The sequence below is a fragment of the Palaemon carinicauda genome, chromosome 7 (genome assembly GCF_036898095.1).
Source record: "Palaemon carinicauda isolate YSFRI2023 chromosome 7, ASM3689809v2, whole genome shotgun sequence".
Taxonomy (NCBI): domain Eukaryota; kingdom Metazoa; phylum Arthropoda; class Malacostraca; order Decapoda; family Palaemonidae; genus Palaemon; species Palaemon carinicauda.
In genome coordinates this window covers 27,265,528-27,280,527 of record NC_090731.1, presented here as the reverse complement: position 1 = coordinate 27,280,527, position 15,000 = coordinate 27,265,528, and the positions used below count along the sequence as shown (strand labels likewise).

The 15,000-nt window shown below is 33.0% G+C and overlaps 1 protein-coding gene across 1 annotated transcript in view; it reads right to left on the bottom strand.

The window, feature by feature from the left end:
- The window catches only part of LOC137643903 (uncharacterized), a 16,294-nt gene extending 7,672 nt beyond the window's left edge, over window positions 1-8,622 (bottom strand). Inside the window, exon 1 of the mRNA XM_068376653.1 lies at window positions 7,930-8,622. The gene's annotated coding sequence lies outside the window, so the exon portion shown is untranslated. The remainder of the gene's footprint in view (window positions 1-7,929) is intronic.
- Between the last annotated feature and the right edge of the window lie 6,378 nt (window positions 8,623-15,000).

Genomic DNA, 15,000 nt, shown 5'->3' with positions numbered 1-15,000 from the left:
AATAAAAAATATTTTAAAACATCTTAGAGAGAAGCTGAAATAGTTAGTGATGGGAAACAAATAAAACGAAAATGTGTTCTATGCAAAGTATTGGATAAAACGAACAGAAAGATTGAAAAAAAATATAAAATAAGGAGAAGGAATGAGAAGAGAAACGATAGACACGAAGAATAAAGGTGAAATAAAAGCTGAGAAACAAATAAAACGAAAAGGTGTTCTGTGCAAAGTAATGTATAATATAAACAAAAATATAATAAAAATATAAAATAATATGATGGAATGAGGCCAAAAAAAAAAAAAAGAAGAAGACTGGCACGAAATACTCTTCCTAACAAAAAATAAATCAAAGAAACAAATAAAGGAATAAGGAGAACCTTGTCTTTAGGTATGTTCCTCTAAGGACTCGGCGTCTTTCAAACATTGGCAATACTTGTTCGGCACCTTCAAGGATGGATATGCATCCTGTTTTTTTTTTTTTATTTATTTACTTCTTTATTTCTTCAATTCCAAAGGTTATTTAATTTCCTGTCACGTTGCCTCTTTCTAATACTAAATTTCAATCCTGACTGCAATTGGAGCATGTAAATTTTAGTCCCAATCTTTATTTTGTCATATAAATGAAACGAAATCAAGCATTCTCTCTCTCTCTCTCTCTCTCTCTCTCTCTCTCTCTCTCTCTCTCTCTCTCTCTCTCTCTCTCTCTCTCTCTCTCTCTCGATAATACCTTGAAAAGCATTCTCTCTCTCTTCCCAGATTCTCAAGCATTTTCACTTATCAGATTTTACGTGAAACTTGTTTTTTCATATTTCATACATAATAAATTTTGCATTAATCAAAATTCATCTTGATACTTCCTTCAATTTTCATCCTTTTATTCCAGTTTCATCTTGTCTCGTCTTGCCTCGCTTAGCACTATTACTGACACATCCCTATCCTAGACTCCCATCCCCACTGACCACCAAGGCCCGCCGATCCCGGTCTCCCCGTCCAGCTAAACCGGCCAGCCGAATGCCTCAAAAGGTCTGTTTAGATCGCCCCGAGCTCTAGCTGAGCGTTGCCATACGATTGGGCCACAATTTTCTCCCCCATCCGGGGAAGATTCCAGAAACGTTTGGATTATTCACAGCATCGCGTAACGAACGATTCCAGACTTTCCTAAGAACTCATGGAATTAGGAACAAACTTGGAATGCGTGTCAATATGGGAAAGGCCGTCCTGGCTCAGCAAATAGCAATATTGGTTCATTTCTAATTACGACTGGTTTTATGTTTACGAGCGTTGGGTGGACCCCCACCCCCCTCTGACGAATCGGGCACTCCTACCCTTCCCAACCTCCCCAGCTCTAAGACACCCCCCCTAACGAAGTCTGGGGTACTGTTGTAGTCCAGTTTTGCAACAGAGGGCACTGTGGGCCATGCCCTCTTCCCTCGTCCTGCTGAAGCATCAGGCAGTAAGTGCAAGAGGTCAAAGTTTCAATGTCATGCTGCAACCTTCTATTACAACTGCAACGGGCCTTTGCAATGGAAGAAATGGGAAAACATCACTTAACACCAATTTATCCCAAATGCTCTACAAGTCAGAGGGAAATTACATATATATCATTTTGATCAGAACATTTTTTATGCCATTCTTTTCACAAATATTTGTTTTTAGTTTGCTACATGATTTTCTGCATGACACTTTTCCAGGAAATATCATCTTTGGCAACAAGGTCGAGACTTTTGATAAGTTAAATCGGTGGAACTTCAAAAGTTCAAAATTGCAACGAATGTTTTTATGTTGAACACGCTAACATAAGTCTTTTTATACTTTACATAAAATGAAAGTACTATTCTAATGTTGTTACTGTTCTTAAAATATCTTATTTTGATTATTCATTACTTCTCTTAGAGTTTATTTCCTTTATAGCCTTTCCTCAATGAGCTATTTTCCCTGTTGGAGTCCTTCGGCTTATATCATCCTGATTTTCCAACTACGAATGATAACAACAACAACAACAACAATAATAATAATAATAATAATAATAATAATGATATTAATAATAATGAAAGTACGTTTTAATTGTCAGATGATAACCAATTACTCCATCAAATCTTTTCTCCTCTTCGTTAATAAATTTTACCTCTTGCTGTACTAGAATAAAAATAAAAACTAATGAAATATAGTTATTATTAATGAAAAGACACACCTCACTCATTTTTTTAACCAAGCAACAAAATCTTTTAAAGCGACCAATAAGATAATCAATGGAGTTTTGTGATATTCAAATAAAATATTTGCTATTCATCCTTACAGTCATATTGAATATTTCATATATTATTGGATTTATGCTAATTAAGGTGCTTGAATAGGTTATTCAAACAAACTTAAAAAATAATCAATGTGGGAAAATATCGATTTATAAAGACATATTTGAACGCATTTATCCTTCATTAAAACAAAATTAATATAACAAAATGATCAGTAATACAATTGAGATATAATTTTATTCGGAAAAATTAAATCTTTAACCAGAAAGAAAAATTGAATAAAATGAATAGAGCTTAAAAAAAACAGTGTGAAAACCTTCATTTATAAATGCACATTTCATGTATTCAACGTTCATTAAAACAATAATATAGAGAAACATAATCTAGAAAAGTGAAATATAATTTTATTCGGAAATATAAGATATGTAACCAAAAATAAAAATTACAAGGAATGTATCAAATACATCGTTCAAATCATTCAAAATTTCCCATAGAAATTGAGATGCCTTTCTAGTGACCCGTTGAAATCGCTGAATGAGAGTGATCTTTGGAGCGGAGAACGGGATCCCTGTACCTCCTCAATGAAGTCCCCTGAGAAGACTTGCTACAATGGAGGTTAATTGGTCACTGTTATTTTTTTTACAGACGTGCGTGATGGAATTCTGATTAAATTCTTAGCACGTCTACTCTAATGTAAAGAAAGTAATATATATGAAGTTTGGAATGCAATCGTGACGGTATATCAACGTACAAATATCTTGCGAGTAAAAGTTACCTCAGATAGGTACATTACAATATTTTTGAGAAACATATTTCATATCTCCACAATTTTAGATGATTAGGAGGTTGTGAACGGTGTTAATGTCATTTAAGATTAAATTCTAAATCATTTTCCCGTGAAAAATATATTCTTAAATTTGAGTGTTATAGTAATTGTAATTATTAATTATTTTTCCAATCGTTGTAAAGACAATATTGCATTCAAAAGATATCTCCTTACTGGCTCATAAATATATATGATGAATAAAAATGATATTCTTATACAAGAGTTAACGTGACAAAACTTATGTTATACAAAAGAAATTATATTACCTTTAAGGGATTATTTCTGATAAACGTTCTTATTTTCAATGACTTAACGGGCAATGTAAGTGCTAAACAACATAAAGAATTTTACTTAATCACTGAAAATATATTGACCTTCTTTCAAGTGACGATATGAAAAGTAATAGCTCAACGAAATAATTGTTTATTCTTCAACAACACATTTTTTCCCCTTTTCGTGATGACGTAAAATTAATGGACCCTTCACGCAACGCGTGATGGAATGGACCGAGCGAGAACTACCTCTGGAAGAATAATATGAAAGTTGGAGAAGGAAAAGAATGTAGGTTATTCATTAGCATACTTTTGTAAATGACAGACATTCTTTTTAAGGCCATTCAGTGGCGTCATGGATATGTAGCTAATTTACTTGATGATTTGGTAATAAAGGAAAAATTTATGTTTAATTTTGTAAATGAGGTGTTTTTTGATTGGTTTAAAATGTAGAGTAAAATAATGCATTGGGTAAAAAGAAAAATATAGTTTAAATAATAAATTGTCACAAATAAATACACACCATGATATAAGTTTACCTTTCAAAAGAGAGAGATTGTTATCCTTTAAATGAAACAAAACAGAAAACAATAGGATGATTTAATCTAATGATAGGTATATTTAAAAATAATAAATGAAAATGTACATAAAGTTAAAATAAAAATTTACAAGGTTTTCTAAACCTCCTCCTTATAACCTTTCTTAATAAGGGAAACCAATACTGTAGTGCAATTGGTAATTAAAAATTGATAACAAGAAATAAAAACAGATTTAATCATCATATGCTCACTAACTTCAAATGACTTAACATCTTAAGGACAATGACTTTAGTACTGGTGAAGTACATACCAAGAATGGCATTAAGTGAGGCTTTCTTATTTGGGCACGATATTCGCTTTTAGCAACAATGTGTTAAGTCATCGTTGTTTGCTTTCGTCAAACCCTTGCAGTAGAGAGAGAGAGAGAGAGAGAGAGAGAGAGAGAGAGAGAGAGAGAGAGAGAGAGAGAGAGAGAGAGAGAGAGTCTCCCCCTTAAATTCCACTTCTCCATCATGTCGGGTTTTCAGAACTCGGTTGAAATGCTAATTTAATGAAATATTTGATAGATAAAAAATCTCTTTTCATCAAAGACTGACATCATATTTTTAACATGCCCTTTAAAGATTTTTCTTCTAAAGTACATTATTTCACATATTTTCCTATCTGAAAAATGAGTTTTTATCACACATCATACAAATATTAAAGTTGCATTTTATGTGCAATTTCAGTGATAAGGAGACTCATGAGTCAATCTTCTAACAAAGATTTTTCTTCAGATTCTGAATCAATCTTCTAACAAAGGTATCTTCTCCAGAATCGGATTTAATCTTCTGATAAAGATATCTCCTCTAGACTCTTGAGCCACTCTTCTAATAAAAATATCTCCTCCAGAATCTTAAGTCAATCTTCTAACATAGATATCTTCTCCAGATTCTCGAGTCAATCTTCTAACAAAGATATTTTCTCAAGACTCCGAGTAAATTTTCTAACAAAGATAACTTTTCCATACTCTGAGTCAATCTTCTGACAAAGATATCTTTCCCATACTCTGAATCAATCTTATAACAAAAATATCTTCTCAAGACTCTGAACCAATCTTCTAACAAAGATATCTTCTTTTCCAGACTCTGAGTCAATCATCTAACAAAGATATCTTCTCCAGAGTTACTCATACCTTTCCACATGCTTAGCTGGTTTTCAGATCCAAGATTCAAAGTGTGATTCAGTCGTTTTGTCCCTTTTATGGAAGATATCTCCTACAAAACTACTATAATTTTGTGTGGTCATACACAGTGTGTGCTCACTCCCAGTTGGAAGCGAGGCTATCATTAAATCCAGCGCTACCACTTCCCAAAAGCAGCGAAAAGACAAAATTACCTACTTATTTTCTAAATAAATGAGAAGGAATTTAGTTACGAAAGGGAAACCGCTATTTTCTCAATAGAGAGTCCTTTTCAAGGCCATTCCGAGAGCGCTAATAACCAGGAAGATCCCATTCCCTAACCCAGTCGGTCATCTCCATGGTCAAGAAGATGTAGCCGAAGACCAGAACAAGAACTTCATATGAAGATCATGACGGGGTTAGCGAGCTTTGGCCGTGGTTACAAAGAGAGGATCTCTGCAATAGCGTTGGGTGAAGAATATGTTGTAAAATGGATGGAAAATCTTCAATCATGGCACTGAAGACACGAATCTAACTTAGAAGCTTCTTCTAGTATTATGAAAATGCTTTTCTTTTTTTTATATTTATCATTTTTTTGTTGGAGCTGGTTATAAAATAATTGTGTACCTGTCAATGTTTATTTTTCAAACCTTTTCAAAAGCTAAGTAAGAACTTTTCCATTTCATTGCAAATATTAGTGAATTTAATTTTCAAAACACTTTCCCCAACAAAACTTCGAATGATCAAGCAAACCAACCATATTTGATATCATCCAATAACACGGACTGCGCCTTAAGAAAGAGAAAAAAGTACAGTGATAAGCGAATAAGCGAAGGTACTTGTATGAATAAAAAACGAGACACAGGGACTCCGAGTTCGTGTTATGAATGACAATTCCATCTCGGCTGGTGCCCACCTATCCCGTCGTCTCTCGCACTCTTCGAGATAAATCGAATTTTATTCACGAGTTCGACCGAGATCCTTCTTCCGAGTTGTCACCAAGCGGGAAATTGCCAAAAAATCGACCTCTGGGGACCAAACGAAGATGAAAACGGAACAGGTGTTGTGGGGTTACCGGGTTCCCCCTCCCATCTCCCCACGAGACAAAAAGGCAAGTTGCCGACTCCTCAATACATTATACCTTATAAGGCTGCCTTTTGCCAGCTTTCTCTCCGTGGTTACAGCGTTAAGAGCTCCATTAGTTTACGTCTCTCTCTCTCTCTCTCTCTCTCTCTCTCTCTCTCTCTCTCTCTCTCTCTCTCTCCCTCTCTCTTTCTCTCTCTCTCTCAAATAACTTTTACTCAAAAGTAATTAAAAATGGACCTGGGTAATGAATGATTTGTAAGAGTACATGCCAGATTCTTTAGCCATATTTAACGGGTATTGGTGAAAAAACAACATAGCAAGAATAAAAGAAAAATAAAAAACGGCAAAAAGATTCTTTGGATAAATTCCTTTTCGTTACAAGAAGTGTTATGGCTGTATTAGGTTTGGAAATTAATGTGAGAGAGAGAGAGAGAGAGAGAGAGAGAGAGAGAGAGAGAGAGAGAGAGAGAGAGAGAGAGAGAGAGAGAGAGAATCTATTCTGGGACAGTTCTTGGTAATCAACAGGAAGCAATAATAAAAAACCAAGAGAAAGAACTCGATGTAAAAGTGACATCTCCTTCAGATGCTTAGAAAACTTAATATACAATGTTCACAAGCACATAAGAAATGAATTTATATATAAATATATATACACACATGTATACACACACACACACACACATATATATATATATATATATATATATACAAAATATGTTTGTGTAAATGTATATAGAATATACATATAAAAATAAACACATGCGCATATATATATATATATATATATATATATATATATATATGCATATATATATGTCTACAAATATATATATATGTATATATATATATATATATATATATATATATATAAAACATATATAATCTATATATATACATACATATATAATCTTTATATATGCATATATATAATATATATATATATATATATATATATATACATATATAATATTTATATATACATATATAATCTATATATATATATATATATATATATATATATATATGCATATATATATGTCTACAAATATATATATATATATATATATATATATATATAATCTATATATATATATATATACATATATAATCTTTATATATGCATATATAATATATATATATATATATATATATATATATATATATATATATATATATATATATATATATATATACATATATAATATTTATATATACATATATAATCTATATATATATATATATATATATATATATATATATATATATATATATGCACTGTATAAATACGTATATGAATAAAGGTATATATGTATGTTTACTTGTATTTTCTCAAAAACAATAATCAATTAATGAGTAGAAGAAATAAGATATACCCAGAGTTTCTGATTAAACTCGTTTCGAATAATGATTTGCATAACAAGAAACTTCCCTTCGAGTTGATTGGATTTTTCTTTTTAATATTTTTTTTTTTACTTTTCGAAAAAGAAAAAGAAAAAGAAAAAGAAAAAAAAGTTTAAAGCAATGCAGAAATAGTCTAGAAGAATAATTTTATGGATTGTTACGTGGAATATTTTTGTAAAGTGAATAAACACAATGATAGAAAAAATATCTCATGAATATTGTGTTCATACAAATGTTATAAAATAAATTTTTCAAAACACATACAATAGGCATTAATGTTCATAATGTAAGTTATATGACGAAATTGGATGAAAGACAACAGCAGATTTGCCTGATAAAACTATAATATAAACTGCAAACTACATACAGTATACGAAAGTTATATGAAACTTACCTTTCAATTACAGGGTATATATTAATCCTGGATTTGATTTTCTTCCTTATAATCCACTGATTAACAACAACTGTATTGTCCAAGCACTGAATAGCAAAAGTTCAATCCACAGTTACTAAGTGTTCAAAGTAAACAGTATTATTTTTGAGTTTAGAATGATCCAGTCTCTGAACTGATAACAAGTTAGTTCAATGGTAAAATTGTCCTTAGCGTCAAACCACCACGAAGTCACAACGCCTCGTATCGCGTTCAAGCGAGAGTGACCAGTGAGTCTGTGGGCATGACAGGAGTACTCCTAGTGAAGTACCTCCCAACACGAGGCTCGAGTCTACACTGACGGGGGTGACTCGGGCATCGCGCTACGTTGGCACTGTTTATGGGTAGCCAAGAAACCGTACAGGGACGACCGATGCACATGCCCCCTCAGCGCTTCTTTACTCCCTGGTGACTTTCACCCTTTTTCGGCTAAAATACTACTCTCAAAAGCATCTCCTGGGGAGAGGGGGGTTAGTCGTAGACAGGGAGACGGCTCCGTACTGTATGTAAGGAAGAGGATAATTCTTCTGTCCGGCAAAAAAAAAGGTATTAAAAAATCTCTCTTTCCGGGCGTTTATCTTTCAAAAAAAGGAAGATAGGGAGAGATAGATAGAGAGAGATGGCTCCTTCTTAAGCTTGATCTTTCCTTGTGAGCTCTTCCACTTCACACACACAACTGCTGCTCGTTCTATCGTCTTCATCCTTCACTCGGCCGAAAACGCCCAACAAATATTACCGATGCAAGAATCTCCCAGGAGGAAGATTTGGCAGGGAACTAACTTTCGCGAGCGACATCTTCCGTATACTTTGCTTCACGAGTAGCATGTGCCCATAACCATCTATGAGATTCAAGGGCACTAGTTTATTGCCATACATTCTTCGGCATAGGCTTATTTCGTTGGTGAAGCCAGAGTTGTTATAATAATAAAATTATCTTCCAAAAAAGGACGGTGGAGTCACATTGTGTTAAGAGTGTAGGAGACACCATCTCTGCCCTCTCTGTCCCAGGCCCAGGTGACGCAAGGATTGGGTAGTATGCCATACCCGCTAAACCACCTCACGCCCTATCACCTACTTACTATTTATCATTATCCTTAAGTCATTTCCTTAACTGTATTAATTTCCATCGCCCAATTATCGTATTCTATTTATATCACATTTCTTACTCTCCTCTTCATCCGATTATCCTTACCCTGGCGCTAATTGGTTTACGATAACTATAAACATTAACGTAATCTGTTTTTTGCTTTTAAATAAATATTATATATGACTTATTGTTATATAAACAATCCAAGAATTTTTCTGTCTTCAATAATGCTGACTTTATCATTTATTCCTTTTACTGACATCGTCAAAGGTAGCACAGTAATCAATACTTCTAATCAGTCAAAAAATTCCATGATGGTATGTTACTCCGATTTAACAAACTAAATACTGGAAGTGTTTCTATCTTTGGGGGCGGACTGAAGTTGCATGTTTACAAGCACGTGCCCTGCCTTCGAGTGCACCGTCAATATTTGCAGTTTCTCGATCAAGAAAAGTATTGTTTCTAGCGAGAAATTCGATATAAAAACATCTATAATATTCTCTTTTTTATTACTCCGTAACTACAGTATATGACATAACCGATAGTTGACCTTAGATCAATGCAAATGAAAATGAATTTGATAACGAATACAGACACGTTTGAAAAATAATCATTCCTTATAGTATTAGCTAAATTTCCTCCAGAACAGGAAAAATCAGTGATTCTGTCATAAAAAAAAAACAACAACAACTACAGTATTTGTCATAACTGATGAGCTCTATACTCAATTTTTTTTAATGAGGCGTATTTGCACCGACCCGCAGCGGTGCCCTTTTAGCTCGGAAAAGTTTCCGGCTAACTGATTGGTTAGAATTATCTTATCCAACCAATCAGCTATCATGAAACTTTTCCGATCTAAAGGGGCACCTCTGCGAGTCGGTGCAAATCTGCCTCACTAAAAAGAATTGACAATAGAAATGATAGTTGGTCTTATTTCAATGCAAATAAAATGGATTTGATAACGAAAGACAGTCACGTTTGAGAAATATTCGTTCCTTATAGTACTAAATTTCCGTTCAGAACATGAAGGAAGTAGTGATTCTGTAAGAAAGAAAAAAAAAAAGATCTGTAGATGGTCATCGGCCATCTCCAATGGTAACACTCTGTAGAAAACCGACGAAGAACGATAAATAAAGAAAAAACTGATCAATAAACATACTCCAAAAGGAATTTCAATGACAATAAATACATTTGATACTATCGGCAATAAAAAGGACTAGGCAACACCCCTTCTATTTCCAGAAAAAACAAATACAACGAAAAAGAAAATGATTATTTACTTGCAATACTATTATGAAATTGGTATATTTGCTCATCCTTGTAAACATAAAAATATGTTGATATATATATATATATATATATATATATATATATTATATATATATATACTATATATATATATATATACACACACATATATATATATTATATGAGAGAGAGAGAGAGAGAGAGAGTGAGAGAGAGAGAGAGAGAGAGAGAGAGAGAGAGAGAGAGAGAGAGGAGAGAGAGAGAGATATTTATTACAAAATCGTATTAAAAAGTCATACAACCGAATTAATCTTTTAATGAGAGAGAGAGAGAGAGAGAGAGAGAGAGAGAGAGAGAGAGAGGAGAGAGAGAGAGGAGAGAGAGAGGCGAGAGAGAGAGATTATCGCAAACTCGTATTAAAAAGTCATAAAACCAAATAACCTTTTAATGAGAGAGAGAGAGAGAGAGAGCAGAGAGAGAGAGAGAGAGAGAGAGAGAGAGAGAGAGAGAGAGAGAGAGAGAGAGAGAGAGAATCTATTACAAAATCGTATCAAAAAGTCATACAACCGAATTAATCCTTAAAAAAAAGTCACCAGTTTCTAAAAAGTTCACCAATCTGATTAAAAAAAACAATGCAAATTTGAATTTTATCATCATTAATCATGACCACCCGAGATACTGATCATCAACAAGTAGAGGTAGGTAGCATCATACATGAGAGAGAGAGAGAGAGAGGAGGAGGAGAGAGATAGAGAGAGAGGAGAGATGAGAGAGAGAGAGAGAGAGAGAGAGAGAGAGAGGCTAAAAGTCATATGGTGTAGTCTCTCTCTTTATGGAAGCAAAATTGAACAACCAAAATCCCTCCACGAGATAAGGGATTCACTGATTCTTTTTCGGTCTTGTACCTGTTTTTAGTTTGTTTTTATCTTTGTATCTTTCGTTCTCTTCTATTTTTTTTCTTTTTTGGTGTGTCCTTCAGGTCTGCTGTGTGGCAATAAACTGGGGAGTCATATGAAGGAAATGCCCTTATATATACTCTTAATTTTTGAATTTCAGTCAAAACGTTTCATTTATTTCTTTTATATCATTTTATGAGAGGAATTATAGAGTTCATTGGCAGGTTTTTCTTTTCTTTTATAAAGTTACATATAGACACATTATATATATATATATATATATATATATATATAATATATATATATATATATATATATATATATATATATATGAGACCTTTGTCCTACAATGGACTAGTTACGGCTGATGATGATGATATATACTACACATACATACACACAGTCATATATACATATATATGTATATATATATATATATATATATATATATATATATATTATATATATATATATATATATATGCATTAATATATTCATAAAAAATGAGAGTACGGTCTGTATCAAATCACAGAAATATTTCGACCATCTCCCACCCTGCCACAAATCTATAATTTGCAATAAATCTAGCACTTTCCTAATAATAATAATAATAATAATAATAATAATAATAATAATAATAATAATAATAATAATAATAATAATAATAATAACAACAATAATAATAATAATAATATTTCAAACCTCCCAAATATCTCTCCTATGACCCAGTAGTAATGATAACAGCAAGAACACGTTCCCCACACGTATAAGGACATGCGAACGACGCATCGGGAAACAGCATGATTACGTATTGATGTATTGCCATGATAGATGCACCAGAAACTTGTTCCCCCCCCCCTTCTCTCTCTCTCTCTTCGCATAATGTCGAGGGATAGAGTTTCATACGCGTTTATCTGGTTTCTGAGAGGGGGTAGGAGGGGGGGGGGGGTTGCTTGGATAAGGGGAGTGAGGGGGAAGGGGGTTAAAGTTGGCCCAGTGGCGGTTATTTTACGATTCAATCTAGTTCCCCGGGGATGTGGAGGGAGGGAAGATGCTAAGATATAAGGGGAATAAGTTTGAGAATAAGGATTCTTCATTATTATTATTATTATTATTATTATTATTATTATTATTATTATTATTATTACTATTTTCGCTATTATTATCCTGAAATAACACGAATAACTTTGTGATAAGGATTCTTCATTATTATTATTATTATTATTATTATTATTATTATTATTATTATTATCATATTATTATTATTATTATTATTTCTATTATTAATTATTATTATTGTTTTCGTTATTAATATCCTTAAATAATATGAATAAGTTTGTGGAGAAGGATTCTTCACAATCCTTTTCATTATTATTATTAGAATTATGAATTGTTCTCGCTATTATTATCCTTATTGTTACTTATTGAGTATCTATTATAATGACTACGTTAGTCTTTTTGATTTTCACATTGGTATCATCAGCTGACATTACATAAACAATCCTTGTTATTATTGTTAATATCTTTATCATTGATATCATAATTTGTTATTCTTAATTTCAATAGAGATATTAGCAGTTCTTGATTATGGCAATACACATCCTGTTGCAGTTGGCCTTATCATATCAATACCATCACTTCTATATGAAGCGAAACTAATTCATAGTAACAATTATAGTAACAGTTTATAGTAATTTTATAGTAACAGTTAGTAGCAATCAGTAACTCTTATAACATAGATATACGAAGGAAAAATACTTTTATCTTTCTATATAACATTATTATCATAAGTAAAACTCAGACGGATTTTGGTCGGACAGCAAAAGTACCTCAATAAAAAAGTCGCCTAAAAAAACTACTTAAATGGATATGAACTTCTAATGAGAGAGAGAGAGAGAGAGAGAGAGAGAGAGAGAGAGAGAGAGAGAGAGAGAGAGAGAGAGAGAGCAGAGTGTGGCAAAGGGCGGGGCGATTATTTGGGCGTTGTCGGAGTAACAGCGGCCAACCTGTAGGCGTCTCCAGTTTACCCCACGCCCTTGATAATCCAGACAGTGGGCGGCTCCGATGTAGAGTGAGGAGTGTTGTGGGTGATGATCGTAGGCGCTGGTAATGTATGTGAAGAGCTTTAAAGAAGGTGGGTGGCTGAGGGTGGCCGTTTAAAAATGGGTTAGCTGGGGAGTGAGTGAGAATGAGGAAGGGAAAAGTCCATAGACTAGAAAAAGGACAGATCTTTATAAACAGACTCATGAATCTGGAAAAGGTACAACCAAGACTTCGGGGATGTTTGGCTAAGTAACTGGTAGCATTAAAAACAACAAGTTTATATTGTAAAGGTATCAGGGGAAAGAATAGAGAAACACATTACTCTTATTATTATTATTATTATTATTATATTATTATTATTATTATTATTATTATTATTATTATTATTATTATTATTATTACTTGCATAACTACAACCCTATTTGGATAAGGACGATACTATAAACCCTAAGAGCTCCAACAAGGAAAATCGTCCAGTGAAGAAAGGAAATAAGGAAACAAAATAGAATAGTGTGCATGAATGTACCCCCAAGTAAGAGAACTCTAACCCAAAACAGTGGAATACATAACCATCTCTCTCTCTCTCTCCTCTCTCTCTCTCTCTCTCTCATCTCTCTCTCTCTCTCTCTCATCAAAGAGGTTAAATGCCCAATGGCCATGCCCACTCCACTAGTCCTCTTCCACCCCACTAGCGATGAGGTTTCACTGAAGGGAGGAGTTGTCTTGTGGTTACATGGCACGCGACAACCTAAGAAGTTGAAGATCCCCTTTTCCGGTTATTGGTAAGAGCAGCAATGTTTGGGCAAATTTGTTTCCAATAAAAGGGATTTTGATAAATATTCGGGAATAAGAATTTATATGTTCAATATCCTTTCCTCACTGGGCTATTTTTTCTGTTGGAGCTTTCATAGGGTTTATAGCATCCTCCTTTTCCAACTAAGGTTGTAGCTTAGTTATTAGTAGTAATAATAATAACAACAATAATAATAATAATAATAATAATAATAATAATAATAATAATAATAATAATATTATTATTATTATTACTATCCAAGCTACAACCCTAGTTGGAAAAGCAAGATGCTATAAGCCCAGGGGCTCCAACAGGGAAAAATAGCCCAGTGAGGAAAGGAAATAAGGAAATAAATAAATGAAGAGAACAAATTAAAACAATAATAATAATAGATAAATAAATAAATACGCTTGTGAGGGATCCTGTGTGCTCCACATAGTAGTAGTTTTTACTTCGTAATATAGACAAGATTGAAAAAAAGACATTTCCCCCTTCAGCTTACGACTATAACAGATCATCTTCAACAGTCTAGCTTACGTTTAGAAATTTGTCTCCTTTTACTTATTATTAATCTGTTTATATTCTAGCATTGAAGTATTCAGTAAAGATAATTATTACCTAAAGATAGCTATATGTCTCAATTGAGCCCGAATCTGTTATAAGTAATCAATTTATATCATATGCATATTTATTTTGGTTATTTACGTGTTTATCTAGCTTGTAATATTTCCATATATATTTATCAGGCTACTGAATGATTAAGTTCTCTCACATTTATTTATTGCTCGTTTAGTATACATTATTTACAAGTTTGTCTGTATGCTGGCATGAATTTATAGTTAGTCAACGATTTTTTTTAGATTTTGTAGTCGGTTTTAATTTTCGCGTCTCAGGCGGCCAGGGGACAAACTTCAGATGAGACAATAAAGAGCTACCTGATTTTTCTCCCCTGCTTGAACAGGATATGT